The sequence below is a fragment of the Giraffa tippelskirchi genome, chromosome 11, assembly GCF_054371585.1.
Source record: "Giraffa tippelskirchi isolate mGirTip1 chromosome 11, T2T-mGirTip1v1.2.pri, whole genome shotgun sequence".
NCBI classification, from domain to species: Eukaryota; Metazoa; Chordata; class Mammalia; order Artiodactyla; family Giraffidae; genus Giraffa; species Giraffa tippelskirchi.
Genome location: NC_137285.1, coordinates 106,400,859 through 106,423,554, shown reverse-complemented (window position 1 = coordinate 106,423,554; position 22,696 = coordinate 106,400,859). Strand labels below are relative to the sequence as shown.

Genomic DNA, 22,696 nt, shown 5'->3' with positions numbered 1-22,696 from the left:
AATTCTAAGGTTCCAAGTCTATGGTCCTCCAACAAGTTCTTTATTTCAAAACTGAGTATGCTATAACAATAATCATAGCTATTTCTTGAGTTTTTATTATGTGCCGAACATGCTCAAGCTATTTCACATAGATTATTTCCTTTACCTCACAGTGATTTTTATGAAGTACATTTGGTGCCAGCAGATTTGCTAGTTAAGACTCTAGAGAAATGATATACCTAATAACATACAACTAGTCAATGACAGAGGCCGAATACATTTTTAGGTCAGCCTGACACCAGAATCTGAGTTCACGGTAACACTGCATTGATGAGATGTAATTCAACAGGAAGTTTCAGTCAGATTTTTGCATGCTCTTCTAATTCAACAACTGGTTATGTTGAAATGGATATATGCCTTGCATCTAGCTAGGTGGTGAAGGGAAAGCAAAGATGGATAACGAATTGTTCCTAAAATGTAGTTGGAAGATAATGCCTATACCCAAATAGCAGTGATATAGGACAGTTAAATATCTATTATTTTAAAAGGAGGGTGGGTTAGGGAGTCATCTTCTTAGCTAAAGACCTCTTCCAAGTAGGCAAAGGATAAGGACAGAATTATATGAGAATTCATTGTGAACAACATCAGTACACAGATGTGAACAGAGAAGAGAAAAGCTACTGCTTCCCTTGAAAGAATAACAGCTGGTTTAGAAATTGAAAGTTTGCAATACTAGTCCTGATTTTTGCACTAACCAGCCTTATCACTTGATCTATTTCTGCCTAAGAGCTTTACCTATCAGACAACCTGAATTGAATAAGCTGCCATGGTGAATACATAGAATATTTTACATGTATGTATTTTCAAGAGGAAGTGCCATCGTTTACATAAGATTCCCAAAGAAATCACTACTCAAAAAACTTATAGGCTACATTATATCTTTAAATTCTGCAATTCTGAGATTCTGTATTTTATTTTTGTCAACATTATTGATGTCTCTGTCAGGAAATGGACTGTCATGCCAAGCTCAGTGACCAAGCAAGAGCAGGGATACTTTTATTTTAAACTGGAGACTCATATCTAGAACTATTTAGAAAGGATTTTCTTACTGGGCATAATATAGTCTTAAAAAAAATTCAGTTTGCTTTTCTGCAGTGTACATAAGTGGATCAGTTGTAAGAAGCTTAATTATCAAGGAGGCTTTACCTTTATTAAGATTGTTTGCTTCAAATTGCTGGAAACTTCACTAAACCCTCTTAGTTTTTATATTTCTGTATGTATAATTTACACACAGAAAACTGCACATACACAGTGTACATATATGAACAATTCAATGAATTATCACAAAGCAAAAACCCATGTAACTAGTCATAGTACATGGAGAAGGCAATGGCAACCCACTCCAGTACTCTTGCCTGGAAAATCCCATGGACGGAGGAGCCTGGTAGGCTGCAGTCCATAGGGTCGCAAAGAGTTGGACCCGACTGAGCGGCTTCACTTTCACTTTTCACTCTCATGCATTGGAGAAGGAAATGGCAACCCACTCCAGTACTCTTGCCTGGAGAATCCTAGGGACGGCGGAGCCTGGTGGGCTGCCGTCTATGGGGTCACATAGAGTCGGACACGACTGAAGTGACTTAGCAGCAGCAGTCATAGTACAAGGCCAGTTTCCCAGTTTTCCCCCAGTCACTACATCCGCCATTCTCCCTAAAGTTACTGACTATCCTTCTAATATTGTAGCTTATTTTTCCATTTTTAAACTTTGTATGTGTGTACTAAGTGGCTTTAGTCATGTCCATCTCTTTGTGACCCTATGGACTATAGCCCACCAGGCTACTCTGTCCAAGGGATTCTCCAGGCAAGAATACTGGAGTGGGTTTCCATGGCCTCCTCCAGGGGATCTTCCTGACTCAGGAATCGAATCCATGTCTCTTGCATCTCCTGCGTTGGCAGGCGGATTCTTTACCACTAGCACCACCTGGGGAGAAGGCAATGGCACCCCACTCCAGTGCTCTTGCCTGGAAAATCCCATGGACGGAGGGGCCTGGTGGGCAGCAGTCCATGGGGTCGCCAAGAGTCGGACACGACTGAGCGACTTCACTTTCACTTTTCACTTTCATAACCTGGAGAAGGAAATGGCAACACACTCCAGTGTTCTTGCCTGGAGAATCCCAGGGACGGGGGAGCCTGGTGGGCTGCCATCTACCGGGTCGCACAGAGTCGGACACGACTGAAGCGACTTAGCAGCAGCAGCAGCACCACCTGGGAAGCCCAAACTTTATATAAATGAAATCAAATGAGGTGACTTCCTTCACTTAATGTTGTGAATCTTCTACATTTTTTCAAATAGCTGAATAAAATCCTTGTTGCTAAATGGTATTTCATATTATAATTCACTATAATTTATTTATCCATTTACTATTGAAGGATGTTTCGGTTTCAAATTTTTTATTATTATGCATAATGCTGCTGTGAACATTCTTGTACTTGATTTTTAGTGTACATATGTACCCATTTCTTTGGGAATATACTCAGGAATAAAACTGATGGATCACAGCTTTCAATCAGCACTGTCTAATAGAAATATAGTGCAAGTCAAGTCACATCTGTAATTTAAAATTTTCTAGTAGCCACATTAAAAAGTTAAAAAAAATGAATATTAATCATGCACTTTTTTGTTTTAATGCATCCGAACTATTATCATTTTAACATGTCATCAATATCACAATTGTTAATTAGATATTTTACATTCTTTTCACATTTTGAATCGCCAAAATTCAATGTGTATTTTACATGTATTGCAGTTTGGGCTAGCCACAGCTCAAGTGTTCAATAAACAAATGTGGTGCTAACTACTACTACTACTACAATATTGGACAATGCAGCTTTAGAAAACACTACCAAACACTCTTCCAAAGTGGTTGTGCCAACTTACAATTCTGACAGCAGTGTATGAGAATTACATTTTTTCCACATCTTCATCAATATTTGGTACTGCGCATCTTTTTAATTTTAGCCATTTTGATGATCATATAGTAGTATCTTATTTTGGCTTAATTTGCATTTCCTTAATGATAAAGAGGGCTTCCCTGATGGCTCGGCGGTAAAGAATCCACCTGCAATGCAGGAGACACAGAAGATGAGGGTTTGATCCCTGGGTGAGGAAGATCCCTTGGAGGAGTGCATGGCAACTCACTCCAGTATTTTTGCTGGGAAAATCCCATGGAGAGAGGAGCCTGGCAGGGTACAGTCCATGGAGTCTCAAAGAGGTGGACACAACTAAAGCAACTGATCACAGTAATAAGGAGGTTGAATATCTTTTCCTATGTTTATTGCCCAATTGATATTCTCCTTCATGAACAGTACGGGCCCTTTTTTTCTTCTGAGTTTGTCTGTCTTTTCTCATTGGTCTGATAAGATTAATTGAAAAGTACTCTCTCTTTTTCTATTCCCTACAAAAATTTGTGTAATATTGGCATTATTTATTTCTTAGATGATTGAGTTCTCTGATGCAGTCATTTTGACCTAAAGTATTTTATATAAAAAGTTTTAAATTATAGATTCAGTTTACTTCATAGTTAGGCATTATTCAACTTTTTCTACTCTCCTTGCATCAGTTTTGGTAAGTTATAGAAGAAGATTTAATTATTATAGCTTTGAAATATAGTTTGAAATCAGGACTTGTGATGCCTTCAGCTTTGTTTTTTCTTTTTGAATTGCTTTGGCTGTTCCATCTTTTGTGATCCCATACAAATATGAAGATTTTTTTTTCTATTTCCGTGAAAAATGACACTGGAATTTCAATAGTGATTGAGATGAATCTATAGATGGCTTTGGGTAATACGGACATTTAGCAATATTAACTCTTTTGATTCTTGAACCCAGGATATCTTTGCATTTTTTGTGTATCTTCTTCAGTTTCTTTTAGCACATCTTATAGATTTCTTTGCCACAAAACAAGTCTTAGCAAATTTAAGATTGAACTCATGCCAAGTATCTTTTCTAATTACAATTATATGAAACTAGAAATCAACAAGGGGAAAACTGGAAATTTTACAGACATGTGTAAACTAAAGAACACAGCCTAAACAACTAATGGGTCAAAGAAAAAAGTAAAATTTAAAATATCTTAAAATAAATGAAAATTAAAACACAGTACACTAACACCTGTGGCAATTCTTACAAGCAAGTTTATAGTGATAAATGCATATTTAAGAAAACAGAAAGATCTCAAGTAAATAACCTAACTTTACACCACAAGGAATTATCAAAAGAATAACAAACGAAGCCCAAATTTAGAAGAAGGAAAGAAATAATAAAGATCAGAGAGGAAACAAGTAAAATAGAGACCATGAAAATAACAGATCAAGAAAACTAAAATCTTATTTTTTTGAAGAGATAGACAAAATGGACAAAGCTTCAGCTGGTTTGAACAAGAGAAAAATGAAGACACAGATAACTAAAATCATAAATGAAAGATGAGATATTGCAACAGATACAACAAAAATACACAGGATCTTAAAAGTCTACTATGAACAATTGTGTGCCAACAAATTTGGTAAGTTTATCCCCCCCAAAATGGATAAATTGCTAGATATATACAACTTACCAAGACTGAATCATGAATAAACAGAGAATATGAACAGACCAATAAGGAGGTTGAGTTAGTAACCAAAAATTCCCAACACAAAAAGCCCAGGACCACATATTTTCATTGTTGAAAGCTATCAAATATTTTAAAAAGAATTAATGACAATCTTTTTCAAAAATTTGAAGAGGAGGGAACACTCCCAGACTTATTTTACAAGGCCAGAATTACCTTGGTACCTAAGTCAGTTAAGGATACTACAAGGAAAGAAAACTGTAGACCGATACACATGTCAAATATAGATGCAAAAATTCTCGACAATATATTAACAAACTGAATTCAACAGCACATTAAAAGGATCATACACCAAGATGAAGTGGGATTTATCCCTGAGATGCAAGGATGGTTCAACATACACAAATCAATAAATGTGATAGATCACATTAATAGAATGATAGATAAAAATCATATGATTATCTCAATAGATGCAAAAAAGAGCATTTGATAAAGTATGTCTTTCATTATAAAAACCCTCAACAAATTGGATATGTAAGGAACATATCTCAATATAATAAAAAATATAGTAAAATAAATAATAATATGACACACCTACAGATAATATTGTATCAACAATGAAAGTTTGGGTGCCCATTCTCTCATTCAACACAATATTAGAAGTCCTAACTAAAACAATCATTCAAAATAAAGGCAATGAAATCGGAAAGAAAGAAGTAAAATTGTCATTATTTGCAGATAATATGATCTTATACATAGAAAATTAAAAGCCATGAAATTAAAAGTTATTTGCTCTTTGGAAGATAAGCTATGACCAACCTAGACAGCATATTAAAAAGCAGAGACGTTACTTTGCCAACAAAGGTCGGTCTAGTCAAAGCTGTGTTTTTTCCAGTAGTCATGTGTGGATGTGAGAGTTAGACCATAAAGAAAAGAAAACTGAGCACTGAAGAATGGATGCTTTTGAACTGTGATGTTGGAGAAGACTCTTGAGAGTCCCTTGGACTGCAAGGAGATCAAACCAGTCAATCTGAAAGGAGGTCAGTCCTGAACATTCACTGGAAGGACTGATGTTGAAGCTGAAACTCCAATACTTTGGCCACCTGATGCAAAGAACTGACTCACTGGAAAAGATCCTGATGCTGGGGAAGATTGAAGGCAGGAGGAGAAGGGGATGACAGAGGATGAGATGGCTGGATGGCATCACCGACTGGATGGGCATGAGTTTGAGCAAGCTCCGGGAGTTGGTGATGGACAGAGAGGACTGGCATGCTGCAGTCCATGGGGTCGCAAAGAGTCGGACACGACTGAGCGACTGAGCTGAACTGATATGTAGAATTTCCTAAGACTCAACCAAAAAACTGTTAGAACTAATCAACAAATGCATTAATGTTGCAGGATATAAAATCACACAGAAATCAGTTGTGTTTCTATACACTAGCAATGAAATATCTGAAAAAAATAAAGAAAACTATCCCATTCACAATAGCACCAAAAATAATAAAACACTTAGAAATAAATTTAACCGAGGAAGTGAAAGATCCCTACAATGGAAACTACATTAATTGATTTTTAAATATTAGACCAGCCTTACATACCTGGAGTAGACCAGGTGTATAATATAATTCTTTTTGTATATTGTTAGATTTGATTTGCTAATATTTTGTTGAGTATTTGCACCTATGTTCATGAGAGATCTTGGAATTTTTACTAATCTCTGACTTCATGCAAGAAATATAGTGTGAATAGATACGGGAACTTGAGAGAATTTTAGTGAGCTTAATAATGGTAGTTAAACTTGCAATAAGGTCTTGCTAAGTGCCATATATTATTCTTAGCTTTTCATGCACTTACTCATTTAGCTCCTAAAGATAAATTATATGCATGTTCAAGTCATTTTTCTCCAGTAAGGATTAATCATTTAAAAGGGGAATCTCTTTAAAATTGACATACTTCTTCTAGATCTACAGTTTGCTGATAACACTCAGTAACTAGCTCAAGAGTTGGCCATGATAGTTCGTCAACAAAATTGTTAGAAGAAATGAATTAATGAATAATATTAGAACATAATTCAACTACTAATTGTATTATTGAGTTATACTCCAAAGAACCACTTGGAGACTCGATTGAGGGTGCTTAAAAACATTCAGGTATTACCTAAATCAAATCCCTTATGGTTATACAGTGGAAGTGAGAAATAGATTTAAGGGACTAGACCTGATAGACAGAGTGCCTGGTGAACTATGGATGGAGGTTCATGACATTGTACAGGAGACAGAGATCAAGACCATCCCCATGGAAAAGAAATGCAAAAAAAGCAAAATGGATGTCTGAGGAGGCCTTACAAATAGCTGTGAAAAGACGAGAAATGAAAAGCAAAGGAGAAAAGGAAAGATATTCCCATTTGAATGCCAGAGTTCTAAAGAATAGCAAGGAGAGATAAGAAAGCTTTCCTCAGCGATCAATGCAAAGAAATAGAGGAAAACAACAGAATGGGAAAGACTAGAGATCTCTTCAAGAAAATTAGAAATACCAAGGGAACATTTCATGCAAAGATGGACACAATAAAGGACAGAAATGGTATGGACCTAACAGAAGCAGAAGATATTAAGAAGAGGTGGCAAGAATACATAGAAGAACTGTACAAAAAAGATCTTCACGACCCAGATAATCATGATGGTGTGATCACTCACCTAGAGCCAGACATCCTGGAATGTGAAGTGAAGTGAGCCTTAGGAAACATCACTACGAACAAAGCTAGTGGAGGTGATGGAATTCCACTTGAGCTATTTCAAATGGTGAAAGATGATGCTGTGAAAGTGCTGCACTCAACATGCCAGCAAATTTGGAAAATTCAGCGGTGGCCACAGGACTGGAAAAGGTCAGTTTTCATTCCAATCCCAAAGAAAGGCAATGCCAAAGAATGCTCAAACTACCGCACAATTGCACTCATCTCACATGCTAGTAAAGTAATGCTCAAAATTCTCCAAGCCAGGCTTCAGCAATACGTGAACTGTGAACTTCCAGATGTTCAAGCTGGTTTTAGAAAAGGCAGAGAAATATCATCAACCTCAGACATGCAAATGATACCATTCTAGTGGCAAGAAAGTGAGGGTGAAAGAGGAGAGTGAAAAAGCTGGCTTAAAACTCAACATTCAAAAAACAAAGATCACGGCATCCAGTGTCATCACTTCATGGCAAATAGATGCAGAAAAAGTGGAAACAGTGACAGATTTTATTTTCTTGGGCTCCAAAATCACTGAGGATGATGATGCAGCCACAGAATTAAAAGACACTTACTCCTTGGAAGAAAAACTATGACAAACCTAGACAGCATATTAAAAAACAGAGACATCACTTTGCTGCCAAAGGTCTGTATAATAAAAGGAATGGTTTTTCCAGTAATCATGTACAAATATAAGTTGGACCATAAAGAAGGCTGAACACCAAAGAATTGATGCTTTTGAATTGTGGTGCTGAAAAAGACTCTTAAGAGTCCCTTGGACAGCAAAGAGATCACACCAGTCAATCCTAAAGGAAAGCAAGCCTGAATAATCATTGGGAGGACTGATGCTGAAGCTGAAGCTCCAATACTTTGGCCACCTGATGTGAAGAGCCAACTCATTGGAAAAGACTCTGATGCTTGGAAAAATTGAAGGGAAAAGGAGAAGAGGGCAGCAGAGGATGAGATAGTTGGACAACCTCACCAACTCAATGGATATGAATTTGAGCAAACTCCAGGAGATAGTGAAGGTCAGAGAAGCCGTGCATCATGCAGTCCATAGGGTTGCCAACTAGACAGCAACAACAACAAAAGTGAGTTTCTATTGAATAGTCAAAGCTTAAATGAAACCTTTTGACTTTTAAGTTTGAGCTCATGTGTCAATTTCTCTGTGAAGACATCCCCACCCACCAAACAAAATCAAATCGCTCCTTCCGTTATGCTTCCAAGTATTAATATTTTTCACATTATTTTATTATAGCTCTTAACAAGTGGCTTATGATACACGTGACCCTTATTAGACCTCAAATCCCTCAAGGAAACCATTTAAGCAAAGGCCTCACAGAAGTAAAAAATGTCCTTTATTTGTCTCTTGTGTGAGTGTATGTGTGTATATATATGTATATGTATGTGTGTGTGTGTGTCTCCTACATATAAACCTTCAAGTTACAAATTTTTGAACTTGTGAACATGCATTCTCATGTCCAGTCACATAAATAGGTTCACGTGTCTGGTGTACATTGTTAGGTACATGGATCATCTACAAGTGGCTGTGCTTTTGTGTATTTTACTGTACAGTACTGTATAGAGGACAATAGTTCAGTATCTTTATTTCAAGGCCAGAATGTCCAGAAGCAATCAGTAAAAGTAGTGATGATGCGACCGGCGCTATTGTACTTTTCAAAGTGCTGTCCTGTAAGATTAAAAATATTTTATTTATTTTTTGTGTTTGTTTTCATGTATTATTTATGTGAAAAGTATTATAAACCTATTACAGTACAGTAGTAGCTGATTGTGTTAGTTGGGTACCTAGGCTTACTTTGTTGGACTCAACGAATGTGCTCTTAGAATGGAACTTATTTGTATGTAGGGGACTTGCTGTATGTATATGTAAAAACATGTGTTTGCACATATATTTGGTATATAAGTACATCAAATACCATAATGGGGAAAAGAACGCGAGCAATTGATTAGATAGCTGTGACTGGATGAGACTCAAGAATTTATAGAACCTCAATTTCTGTGGAGATATTGTCTCCATTCACAAACTTAAACTCTGTTACTTTGTTAAGGAAACATAAATGAATTGTGGAAGTCCTGTCAGGAGAGATGTGCGCTTTCTATTTGTTCTTTATTGTCCATTGTGCACCAGCCATTGTGGTGGATGCTGTACAATTTAGACTCCATCGTCGTCTGCCGTTACATGCACTCCCTTGCAAGTATCCCTAACTTCAGTGCCTCTCTTTTTCCTCTGTCCTTATCTGGAAAACTCAAGGATGAACCTAACTGTGCCAGTTCTAGAGCAGGTAAGTACTGCTAGGCAAAATTCACATACCTGAGCTGACCTTACTTCTGAGTTTTAACAGGCACTCAGTGTTGCTCACTCATCTTGGTGAGTTTTTCTGATTTCCCACTCCTTAAGACTCCTTTCTCTCTGTTCAAACTCTCTATACCTCTTTATCTTCCCTTCTGCTGAGCAGATGACTTCACTTCAAACTTCATTAAGAAAAGTAAACACCATTGGTGTGAACTCTCTTGTCTTCCTACACCTTCCCTAAAAGTCAACCCACACCTGTCCCCATTTCTTCCGCTGAAATGGAGAACCCTGCCCCTCGGCCTAGCAAAGGCTGACTCTCCCTTTGTAACCTGGGTTTCTTCTGCCCTCATCCACTCAAGGTCTCCCACCCTTTGGTTTCCTCCTTTTTTATATGCTTCACAAATCTCTTGGCTACTGGGTCATCCCCATCACAACAGGAACATACTCTAGTATTCCCCATCCTCTTGACTTTACGTTCTATGCCCCTCCTCCTACTGCTCTATTTCTCTGTGCCTCTCTCAGCAAACCGTCTTTAAAGTAGTTGTTATACTTGCTGTCTCTTGTCTCTCTCAATATTCACTCTTTGGTTTACTCCAATCTTGATTCTTTTTCCACCACTCTCCACTGAAACCATTCTTGTGAGGGTCACCAGTCAGTACTTCTAATACTTCTGTTTTCATTTTAACTTCATAGTAGCATTTGGTTCACTTAACCGCTCCCTCCTTTTTGGCCTCTGGGGCATCATTTAGTTTTCGTCTTTCACACCTACTGCTCCTTCTTCATCTCCTTGACTAGTTTATCCTCCTCTACCTTACCTCCAAATGTTAGAACTTCTTAGGGTTTATCCAAGGCCTCTTCTTTCCTTTCTGTCTCTAGTCTTTCCCTACGCCATGTTATCTATTGCTCTTGTTTAAATAACATCTTCACACTGATGAATTCTTTATTTAAAAAATTTTTTTGAAGATTTTTTTTAATGTCTTCATTTTTGAAGTCTTTATTGAATTTGTTACAATATTGGTTCTGTTTTATGTTTTGGTTTCTTGGCCACGAGTCATGTGGGATTTTAGCTCCCCGACCAGGGATCAAAGCTGTACCCCCAGCATTGGAAGGCGAAGTCCTAACCTCTGGACCACCAGGGAAGTCCCCAAGCTGATGAATTCTACATTACCAGCCCAGATTTCTCTGAGCCCCTAGACTTACAAATCCAACTGCCTTTTTAATTTAATTACCTGTTTGCTGTTGCTGCTGCTAAGTCGCTTCAGTCGTGTCCGACTCTGTGTGACCCCATAGACGGCAGCCCACCAGGCTCCCCTGTCCCTGGGATTCTCCAGGCAAGAACAGTGGAGTTGGTTGCCATTTCCTTCTCCAGTGCATGAAAGTGAAAAGCGAAAGTGAAGTCGCTCAGTTGTGTCCTACTCTTAGCGACCCCATGGACTGCAGCCTACCAAGCTCCTCTGTCCATGGGATTGTCCAGGCAAGAGTACTGGAGTGGGGTGCCATCACCTTCTCCAAATTGCCTGTTTAACAAACAATGAACAGAGAAAAGGTGTCTACTTGCCCAGTTAGGAAATTCTGGAACAGGTTGCTGGGAGTCTTATAGAATGAGAAAGTGGTGTTCTTGTAGGGTAAGAAGACACTGGAATTATAGCAAGCTAGAAAGAAGTGGGGAAATGATCTCCCCAGCTTCTGGCATAGGAAGGAAACTTGGCCTGGGGGGTAGATAAGAGTCAAGATGCTGAGATCATTCTGAGTCAGTGTATTATGGTGTGGGAGAAGGGATGCTCTCACAGGATAGGTATCAAATCCCTAGAGTTCACACCTTGGGAACTTCTCCCAACTTTTTTCACAGAAGGCTTTGTAAACTTAGAGAGCTAGGCAATGCCTTGGGGAGCCTATTTAAAGGACTGAAGCATCTTAAGAAGAAAAGCAGCACTGAGGTGTATAGCATGGAGATTAGGGGTAATACTGAAGCAGCAGGGAAACTTTATAAGCCAGTGAGCACATACGAGATGGGGACCCTGCCAGTGAAAGACGGTCTTGTAAAGGTGAGTTTGCAAGCCCTCATGTGCCCAAGTTGCTGCAGGTGCTTTCACACACACACACAGCTTTTGGTTAAAAAATATCAGGGAAAAACAGCATCTTCTATTACCCTCTTGGAGAACCACCATACCTATTCACATTATAAATGGTCCAAAAAGCTCTGCAGTACATAAAAGAGTTTAGCTATTTCATGAAGCATGTTCCAAACATATTTGGCCTCAGAGCCCTTTGTCATGAAATACGTTATAATGTGTCACTGAACCCACCTGTTCCCCAAAACAGAGGGCCACAGGGAGACAATGTTTCCTTGGGCACAAACTCAGAGTCCATGGGTCCCACGGAGTTATTTAAGAGGGGCCTGCAAATCCCTGTGTACCCCAAACCCTCACTGAATAAAAAACAGTTCTCAAGTATACACACGCTACTTTTTAAAAATGTGTAAATATGTGAAATTTTAAAAATCCTAATTCTGTATAAAATATACAGCTAGTGGGAAGTTGTTGTATGACACAGGGAGCTCAGCTCCGTGCTCTGTGATGACCTCTAGAGGAGGGATGGAGGGGGGCCAGGGAGGGTCAAGAGGGCAGGGACATATATATACTTACAGTTGATTCACGTTGTGTGGCAGAAACTAACACAACAGTGTAAAGCAATTATCTTCCAATTAAAAACAATTAAAAAATAAAAATACCAATTCTTAATTATTCCGTGATCCTATTATGTGGGAGCATGAATATTTTCTTTTTCTTTTAAAAAATGTTCCAAAAAGCAAAACTTTAATTTGTTGGGTACTGGCAACTATTTACATACCCTAGGGTATCATAAGGGATCTAAAAGGGATTTAAAGTATATGGGATAATATGCACAGATTATATGCAAATATGTCATTTTATATAAGGAACCTGAGAATCTACAGAAGATGGTCCTGGAATCAATCCCACCCCCCACCTCGGGTACAGAGAGACAAATGCTCTGCGAATTTCTGTAGGGAAATGACCACCACTGGCTTCATACCAACTGTTCTGAAGCCACAAGTTTCAAGAACTTTTTGACGAAGTCAGTGAGTCCTTGGATGGTTCGGGTTCGCTCTATAGCCCTCTCCTTTGTTTTCATTATAGGAGTGTCTCCCACAGCCTTTAGCAGAAAGTCGATTTTTTTCTTGGTGTCACTGACAGGTTCCTCTGTTCCCAGAGAGACTGCAGCTGAAGAATGGGGTTCTGGGGTAGCTGTTTCTGAGGAGACTTCCTTAGGTCCTTCAGCTTCAGGAGCAGTCGAGGGAGGGAGCTGCAGCGCAGACTCCTCAGCCATCTTTCTTGGAGGGCGAAGAATATTTTCTTATTTTAAAAAAAGGAATTTTATAAGTAAAAGTTTGTGAATCAACCAACCTTAAAATGATTTTGATCGTATACATAATAACGGCTGATATCATTTGGTGCTTAATATTCAGGTTCTGTGCTCAATGCTTCATAAAGATTGTCTCACTTAATCCTACAGCAATTCTACGAGGTAAGTACTCATTATTATTCTCATCACATAGTTGAGAAAAACTAGGCTTAGTGAAATTAAGTGAAGGCATTTGTTGAGCATCACACAATAAAAAGTGGTCAAGTTGGGATTTCAGTCCAGAGTCTGACTCCAAAGCCTACATCTTAACCATTAGGCTGTCACCCCTTATCAGGACACTGTGTCCTGGGGGAAATAAGGCAAAGCCATAAGTTTCAGCTTTGTCAGGGAAGAATGGAGATTTCTGTGTTTTACGGCAGCTTATGCTGTTCCTGTGAAACTTGTCCATGGACCTCTCCTTCACCAGACCACACTCTGTCCTTCTCTTCATTAATTCCTCAATTTAAAACGGGAAAAAAAAATGCAAGTCAACATTTTGAGGAAAATGAAGGCATGAGAGAAGAGACCTTTCCTCAACTTTTTTTCTCTTTTTAAAAAAACTGTTTATTTTTATGTGTTTATGTATTTGGCTGCACTGGGTCTTAGTTGCTGTGTGCAGGATCTCTGTGTTGCAGCATGTGGGCCCTAGATCTCTGACCAGGAATTGAATCCAGGACCCCTGTATTGGGAGTGCCAAGTCTTAACCATTGGACCACCAGGGAAGTCCCTCCTCAACTTTCTCTCAGATAAAAAATTAATGCTTTTCCCTCATGAAATTACACCCATCTCCACAGCACCTCACTGGGATTTGACCCAGAAAAAAATGGAAAAAAGCACATTTCGACAGAATTACCAGGAAGCAAAACAGTCCTGGGGGAGGGAAGCCTCAATGTGCTTTTCCTAAAAGAGGGGCCTCAGCGTGGTTCATTTGAGTTCCATCCCCTCACTTTTGGTAATAATGCTGAATTATCAGCACTCTTCTCAGTCAGAGACAAGACTTGTGATTTGAGTGAGTTAAGGTGTACCTTTGAACCTATGGCAAGGCTTAATATATATAATTTTTTAAAAGACCGACACACCAGAGAGCAAAAGGAAGGTGGAAAATGTGATGGTGGTCCTTCATGCATAAAGATGACGGTGATTGCCGAGTGCAGCTCCTTGACTCTCTGCCTCATAAATTGCTGAGAGCCACTGCCCAGCATCGCAGATTGGAACTGCTTTTGTCTTCCTCTCAACATATGGAACAGATTTTTGCTTACACATAAACACTACCATCCCATTGCAGATAGTATCCCAGCAGGAAAATGGAACATCAAATTGCTTTCCTGAACTGGTTTTCTTTTAGCAAATTATTTTCCAGAGTTTTCCCAGCATGTCTCAAAAAGCACTTTAATACCTCAACTCCTTAGGGGCAGCAGTATATTATAAATGATGTATTGGGAAAAACACTCATTTAGGATCTAGATGGGAGTTAATAATTTAACTGCCTTTTAGACAGCTGCATTTCAACCAGTGTAGATGATGTTTCTGTGGGAAAAACAAAACGTTAGAATTGTCTACTTAATACCAATCAACCCTTGGACCACCCAGAGTGATGACGCCTGGCATAATTTCCTTTATAGATTAGTATGGAGCACTATATTGCATAGATGTAAGTATTTATATATATGTATATGTAAGTATTTAAATACTTTATATATATGTGTGTGTGCGTGTATGTGTATATATATATATATATGGATGTATCTATGTATGAGGGCTTCTCTGGTCAGCTGATAAAGAATCTGCCTGCAATGCAGGAGACCTGGGTTTGATCCTTGGACTGGGAAGATCCCCTGGAGGAGGGCATGGCAACCCACTCCAGTATTCTTGCCTGGAGAGTCCCATGAACAGAGAAGCCTGGTGGGCTACAGTCCATGGGATCACAAAGAGTCGGACATGACTGAGCGACTAAGCACAGCACAGTACATCTATGTATGAGTATTCTTCCTGGTAAAAGCAGGGTGAAGGACTTCCCTGGCAGTTAAACGGCTAAGACTCTGTGTTCCTAACGCAAGGGGCCCGGGTTTGATCCCTGGTCAGGGAACTAGATCCTACTGAGTTTGCATGCTGCAACCAAAAAATAAATAAATAAATAAATAAAAGCAGGGTGAAAAGAGAAGGAAAAAACAAGGGCAAGAACAAAAATGACTCCAAGGTGAGGCTTAAATAATGCACACAGTAATGACATACAGTTTACTGTTGGGCCTCAAACTGAGCCTCCCAGATATTCATTCAAAAAAGGAAATGAAATTTGTCTGTTCACAGAATCAAAAGGATAAAATCAAGTGCCCAAGGGATTTTTTTAAGCTGTTTTTGGCACCAAGATCGAACAGGGCTCTTTCCCTAGAGGTCTGGTAAAATGGACACTGTGTGATACAGTGAACATCAGACCCACAAACATTCTTTACAATAGAGTTAGTGACATTCACTGGGCTGTTTCTTGTAAAGATCCCCCATCACAGCTAATAGCATCTCGTCAAAGGGTAATTCTTTAAGAATAATTCTTTATGGGCCCAGTATAGTCTATATAATCAGTTCTCTGCTGATCAACAAAGGGCAACCAGAAATTGAAACCAGAAAAACCTTTTATTAATTAAATAGACTGGATAGTTATCCCCTATGTGCAAGAAGTTAGATTTTGCCAGTAGATGCTTTACAGAGTTAAATTTTATTCAGCTTGAAGTCTCCTATGCCTTTCCCACCAGCATAATAAATACCAGAAGGAGGCTGTAGTTGACTTCAGTGCACAGTAGCAGCTTGGGAAAATGTCATTGTCCTCATCAACATTGTCACCGTCATCATCACAAGCTCTTCCATTCCTTGGGCCTTTATCATTTACTAAGAACTATATATATGGGCTTCCCTTGTGGTTCAGTTGGTGAAGAATCTGCCTGCAGTGTAGGAGACCTGGGTTTGATCCCTGGGTTGGGAAGATCTCCTGGAGGAGGGCATGGCAACCCACTCCAGTATTCTTGCCTGGAGAACCCACATGGGCAGAGGAGCCTGGTGGGCTATAGCCCATGGTGTCACAAAGAGTCGGACATGACTAAGCAACTAAGCACAACACACACACACACACACACACACACACACACACATTTATATATATATACTTTGGGGCTTCCCAGGTGGCACAGTGGTAAAAAATCCGCCTGCCAACGCAGGAGATGCAGGAGATATTTGATCTCTACGTCGGGGAGATCTTCTGGAGTAGGAAATGGCAACCCACTGTCCTGGAAAATCCCATGGACAAAGGAGTCTGACGGGCTATGGTCCATGGGATCACAAAGAGTCAGACACGACTGAGCAACTGAGAACACACACGTATATGTACTTCACTTGTATTATCTCTGTAATCTCCCAGCAATACTGCAAGACATTTTATTTTATCAAAAAGACATTGAAGTTAGGGAGTTTGGGATGGACAGGAACACACTGCTACATTTAAAACAGATAACAAACACAGATCTACTGTACAGCACAGGGAGCTCTGCTCAAAGTTATGTGGCAGCCTGGATGGGAGGGGGTTTTAGGAGAGAATGAATACGTATATATATGGCTGAGTCTCTTCACTGTTCACCTGAAATTATCACAACATAGTTAGTTGGCTATACCCCAACACAAAATTTAAAAGTTTTTTAAAAAGAGACTTTGGAGATTATAACCATTAAGTGAATTGCCTGAAGCACCATGAGCTCATAAGTGGTCCAGCCAGAATCTGACTCCAGTTCTGACTGTCCGTCTCCCCATACAACCTCTATATTTCTACGATTAATTAGGTCACCGCCCTCCCCACAACCAACACCACCGATTTCTTGTAAACCCTTTCTATGTTGTGTGGCTTCTTTCCAATGGCACATAGGACTAAAAATTATTTGAAAACAGAAATCACTCTGTTGATCTTTTGAATAGGTTTAATACTCCAGAAGAGAGAGAAAGAAAGAGAAGCCCTTCTGAATCCTTTTACTTTGTTGGTAGCAATAGTGCAACCTGAGTTGTTCTTGGACAGTCTTGACTTCTACTAACATATTCTCATTAAAAACAACTCTGCATTTCTTTAACAAAGTTACCCCTCCTTTCATGCATTTGTAGTAGGGAGTTGTTTTCTGGTTTTGCTTTCCTGCTTGTATCTGTTTTGTTTCATCAGGACACACCAAAACTATGCCAGCACTGCTACAAGAAGCCTTCCATTTATGTTACAGATGCACTCAAACCATGAGATCTTAAGAAAAAGTATCCTTGTTGGCCTTAGATCAATAGTTCAGTCTCCCAAAATATTTAACAGAGGCTGCATCCATATAATTAAGAATATTACTTTAAAGAATGAATGAGTGGTTTTTGTGGTCAGTGTTAAACTTGAGAGACAGCATATAAAGGAAACTCCCCTGAGAAATGGGGGTTTTCACTCAATATTATATGGTAAAGACTTATTCATATGTAGAGGCACCTTATTCACTTTTACAACTGTGAACTGTTCCATTGTACTAATTAAATCACAACTTTAAAAGTCCATCCGTTTATTGGTGGACATTTAAATTTTGTCCAGGTTTTTTTTTTTTTTTTTTAAGCAATCTGTGTGTTTTGCTGTTACAAACCGCTGCAGTGAATATTTTTGTTCATGTCTGCTTGTGAACATCTGCAAGAATTTTTCTAGAGTATATACCAAGATCTGGAATTGATTCATAGAATATTCCGCATCTTTACCTTTATTCGACGTTGCTAGTTTTTCTTTGCAGTTTACACTCCGACCAGCAGCTGAGACTTCTCTTCAGCAAACATCCTCACCAGCTCTTAACATTATCAAAATTTTATTTGTTTATTTAGCCTCCTTGGTTGATGTGAAATATTATTTTGTTGTTGTTTTGAAGATCTTCTGGTGTTTGAAAAGCAGCTGATTTGGTAGCTCTGTGAAAACATAGCCTTGTTCTAGATGTAGTGAATGATGTGTGAGAAGAATTTATTCATTGTATTCAATAACTGTGGTTAAGGAGAGTGCTGCCAATCCTTTGAGTAGTTGTTTTTAGAATAAAAATGTCACTGGTGTTCATATTTTGACAAATTGTAAAAAGTTCTCCGTTTCCTATGCTACTTGCCTTTTTACCTTTTTCTGTTCAGATTGGGTTAAGAATTTGCAGCTACCAATAAATAAGTCAAGGTGGGTGCTCATCTACATGGGGGTAAGTAGTTTCTTTGAAATTTGAAGCTTAACTTTAGACTGTGACCTAAACTTCCTTAAAGGTGCTTTAAGATGTTCCAGGGACTTCCCTGCTGGTTCAGTGGCTAAGACTCAGCACTGCCAATGCAGGGGGCCTGGGTTCAGTCCCTGGTCAGGGAACTAGATCCCACATGCCGCAACAAAGATCAAAGATCCCTCTTGCTGCAACTAGACCTGGTGCAGCCAAATAAGTAAGTAATAAATAAAATAAATATTAAAAAAAATAAGGTTTTTTAAGAAAGATGTTCCAGATGCTTGGGGTGGGAGAGGGTAGAGTGGAGGATTTGGCCTCTGCCACCTGAACTCAGGCTGGAAGCTGAGCAGGGTGGTGACTGCAAAGTCACCTATGAGGATGGACCATGCTCTGGAAAGCAGCCACAGCTCCTGAGTCTGATTAATTGCTGCCTCTAATCCATGTTTATTTTCCTTTACTTATCTCTGAGCCTTTGGTTGTCCTATGTCATCATTTTAGCCTTGCTGCAGCTCTGCCACAGCAAATTAAGTGTCCTAAGTCCACTTGAGTCCTTTTGTGAAAGATCAGATTGGCCCCAGAGACAAAGGTGGCAGCAAGAATGATTTGTGATAAAACTCCAAGGTGAAGGTGAATCTTGAGAGGGCAGAGATCAGGTCCAGTCAGTCTAGTCTCTCATTCTCAAGTAGAGATTTCCCCTCCATTTCGTGTTAAAAGACGCTTGCTGCTTGGAAGGAAAGCTATGGCAAACCTAGACAGTGTCTTTGGAGAAGGGCATGGCAGCCCTCTCCAGTAGTCTTGCCTGGAGAATCCCATGGACAAGAGGAGCCTGGAGGGCTACAGTCCATGGGATCTCATAGAGTCGGACATGATTAAAGCAACTTAGCATGCACACACGCAGACAGTGTACTAAATATTAAAAAGCAGAGTTATCACTTCGACAACAAAGATCAGTATAGTCAAAGCTATGGTTTTTCCAGTAGTCATGTACAGATAAGAATTAGACCATAAAGAAGGCTAAGCACTGAAGAATTGAAGATTTCAAACTGTGGTGCTGGAGAAAACTCTTGAGAGTCCCTTGGACTGCAAAGAGATGAAACTAGTCAGTCCTAAAAGGAAATCAACCCTGAATATTCATTGGAAGGACTGATGCTAAAGCTAAAGCTCCAATACTTTTGCCACTTGATGCAAAGAGCTGACTCATTAGAAAAGATCCTGATGCTGGAAAAGATTGAAGGCAAAAGGAGAAGGGGTCGACAGAGGATGAGATGGTTACATAGCATCACCAACTCAACGGACATGAATTTTAGCAAACTCTGGGAGATAGTGGAGAACAGAGGGGCCTAGCATGCTGCAGCCAATGGGGTCACAAAGAGTTGGACACAACTTAGCGACTGAACAACAACATACTTTTATTAAAGGAGACTGGGTGTTTTTCCCACTTAGAATTTCCCAGATAGGCTTCTGGGACAGATGACTCCTGGCTGACCCAGTTGTGCAATAAGCCTCCTAGTGCTTAACTTCCAGGGACTTGGCATGCTGTCACAGAGAAAGCACCATGTTTGAGGCTGGCCAGCTCGTTTTTTTCACATCCGTACTGGGAGAGGTTGGTGAACTTGTGCAAATTACTTCAATTCCCTGAGCCTCCAACTCTTTAGCTCTAAAATGAGGGTGAAAAAGATTACCTGAGAGGGTTGCTGCTAGGATTAAATATAATTTATGTGAAAGCACCTAGTGTCATACCTGGGACACAATTAAAATGAAAGAAACATTAGTTTCCTTGCTCCCCTGCCCCACCCCACCCCCACCTCTCCGTCTCTGGGACCAGCTTTCCCATAGACCCAGCATCCCCAGAAACCCCAGAATCCTTGGAAGCAGGAACCTCTCTAACCTTCATAAAAGTTGACCTCTCCCAGACCTTGCTTCTGCTATGGTGTCATTGACTTGTTAATGATTAACTCAATGGCATACCTGCTGAACTCAAGAACCCACTCTATTGACTATGTCAGGTATCAGAACAGGTTTATGGGGGACATGCAGTCTGAGGGGACAGTTGGAATCTCACAGTAACCAACACTAACATCCAGGTCTTACCACTTATTTTCTGGAAAAGTCTTGGTGTTCAGTTTTGAAGTGAATGGATTTTTCTCTCCAAGTCTCTGGGGAACAGTCATTGCCCTTACCGCCCTTACAGTAACTGCATTTCCTCACTGCTGAAAGAGGTTTAGGGCCAATAGATGGGATTATGATTATCTGTGACACCCTTTGGTATTAAATTAAAATGCTTTCAGTAGTTGGTGGCCTGCTTAGGTGGCTGCCTATGGAATCTTTCATGTCTGTCATCACCTTTCAAGGTTGCCTCTGCTATGCCATTCTCAAGGAAGAAGGCAGCCTCCAATAAGGAATTCCAGTGGAGTCTCAGCCCTGTGCTTAACCATGGGACACTCAGCTGGCTGGAAACATCCTTCCTTCTGGCACAACAGCTCCTTACTGACAGTCTCAGTGGAGAAACTGAAGATCAAACATGTTTAGTCTCTGACCCCCATGCCGGCCACCGAGCAGGGTTCTGTCTTCAGGGCAAGGGGGATCTGAAATAATTCATGTTGCTCTCATCACAGCATTCTGCCTCCGCAGGAGACTGTCAGCTGCTTGGGGCCATCAGTGTGACATACCTTTCTAGTTTTACACGGAGACCAAAACACCATTTAAATCTTATTCCAACATTTCTCAAATCAGGTGGGTATTACCAAGCATGAAGTCATCATCTAAAAAACTAAATTTTAAAGGGTTAGTTCTTTGGGAAAAAATAAGAAAGAACATTTCCTCTTGTTTACTCTGAGATTTGCTATTTTTTTTTTTCAATAGTCTGGTTATTGTGCCTGTCTTAATCTTTGGAGATTAAGCTTCAATTTTTCATTCTGACTCCAATTTGCTCATAAATCTCTTCATTTTGCTTAATTTAAATGTTTTTGCCAACTTCATGGTTTAATAATGAGAAATAAAATTGGAACCTTAATGACTACTAAGGAAGGTATTTTCATTTCGTCTGGAATTAACAGAACTGTGGAAAGGGCAGGCAGCCTGTCAGACCAGCTGCCACAACCTGAGCTGAAGCATGCCAAATGCGGCTTGATGTTACACATCTCTTTATACCCAGGGTAATTCTCCAAAACGATTACGTGGAAATTCTTCAAATCCAGCCCTACTTACATCCACCTGATTGCTATGCCCCTATTGATTAGCTGCGAACTGTTCATTGAATTCAGGCCATCTGAGAAGCCCCCACGTCTCCAAAGTGTCCCTCTCACATGCTGCCCATTGTAGCCAAGGCACTCAGCTCCAATACACTTCAGCACAAGTTGTATAATGGGAGCTCCAGGACCACAATCATCAGATAACTAGGCAGGAGAGAGTACAGTTTCAGCACTTCCCCCTGAGCAGTCTTTCGCTTAAAGGAGAGAAAGAACTCTAAAAAAAAGTTTTAAAACCCCTTCCTCATAAGTTTACCACTGGAGAAAGCTATCCATCACGAGGCTCTGTAGCCTAGAATTCCCTCCTTATCCCAGAGCTGAGAGGAAACACTAGCTAGGTACTTTCCCTTGTGCAGGGAGAGGGGCTCTGGTTTCTTTTGCTTGTGTAGAATATAGCAGGTCCTCTGAGACTATCAGTGGAGAGGCCACTTGGCACCGAGTAGAATAATGGGAACTGGCTAGAGATGGAACAACCCATATCTATAGGGAGCCTACTGGATGGTCAAAAAAATTAAGCTCAGCTTCTTCCACCCTAGTTACAACCCCACAGGTATGTCCCAGGCCATCTTTCCTCACCACGTACCACTTCTTTCTAAAAAGTATCCTGCAATGACTCATTTAGTATTTAGCCATATCTTGGCTTTGCGGGGGGTGTTAGTGGTAAAGAACCTGCCTGCAATGCAGGAGACGTAAGAGATGCAAGTTCAATCCCTGGGTCAGGAAGATCCCCTGGAGGAGGGTGCAGCAACCACTCTATATTAAAGTATTCTTCCCTAGATAATCTCATGGACAGAGGATCCTGAAAAGGGAAGGCCTATAGGGTCCCTAAGAGTCAGACACAACTGAAGGAACTTAGCAGGCATGCATGCAAGTCTTAAGGTTAAATGCTTTGTGCAATTAGAACTTTAACATGGGCTGTCAATTCCTCAAAGGTGGAGAACTTTGTTTTATATTTTGTGTTCATTCATTGATTAATTGATAATCAATCCATTCATGATTCTAGTCCTTACTATGCTGACAGAACAGTGAAAACTTACTTGTATGTAGTCCAAGGGCTCCAGGAAAGTGTGGTACCTAATTCCTGCCTTCTACTAGTTCAGAATCTTGTTGGATAAGCTCAGTGTATATGGAGACAAAGTTAGGTAATAATGTAGTAGCACACATTAAAATCAT

The 22,696-nt window shown here is 39.8% G+C and overlaps 1 pseudogene; it reads right to left on the bottom strand.

Annotated features, from left to right (window-relative positions):
- Positions 1–12,669: 12,669 nt before the first annotated feature.
- LOC145525249 (ubiquitin-like protein ATG12 pseudogene) lies at positions 12,670–12,969 on the bottom strand (annotated as a pseudogene).
- Positions 12,970–22,696: the final 9,727 nt, after the last annotated feature.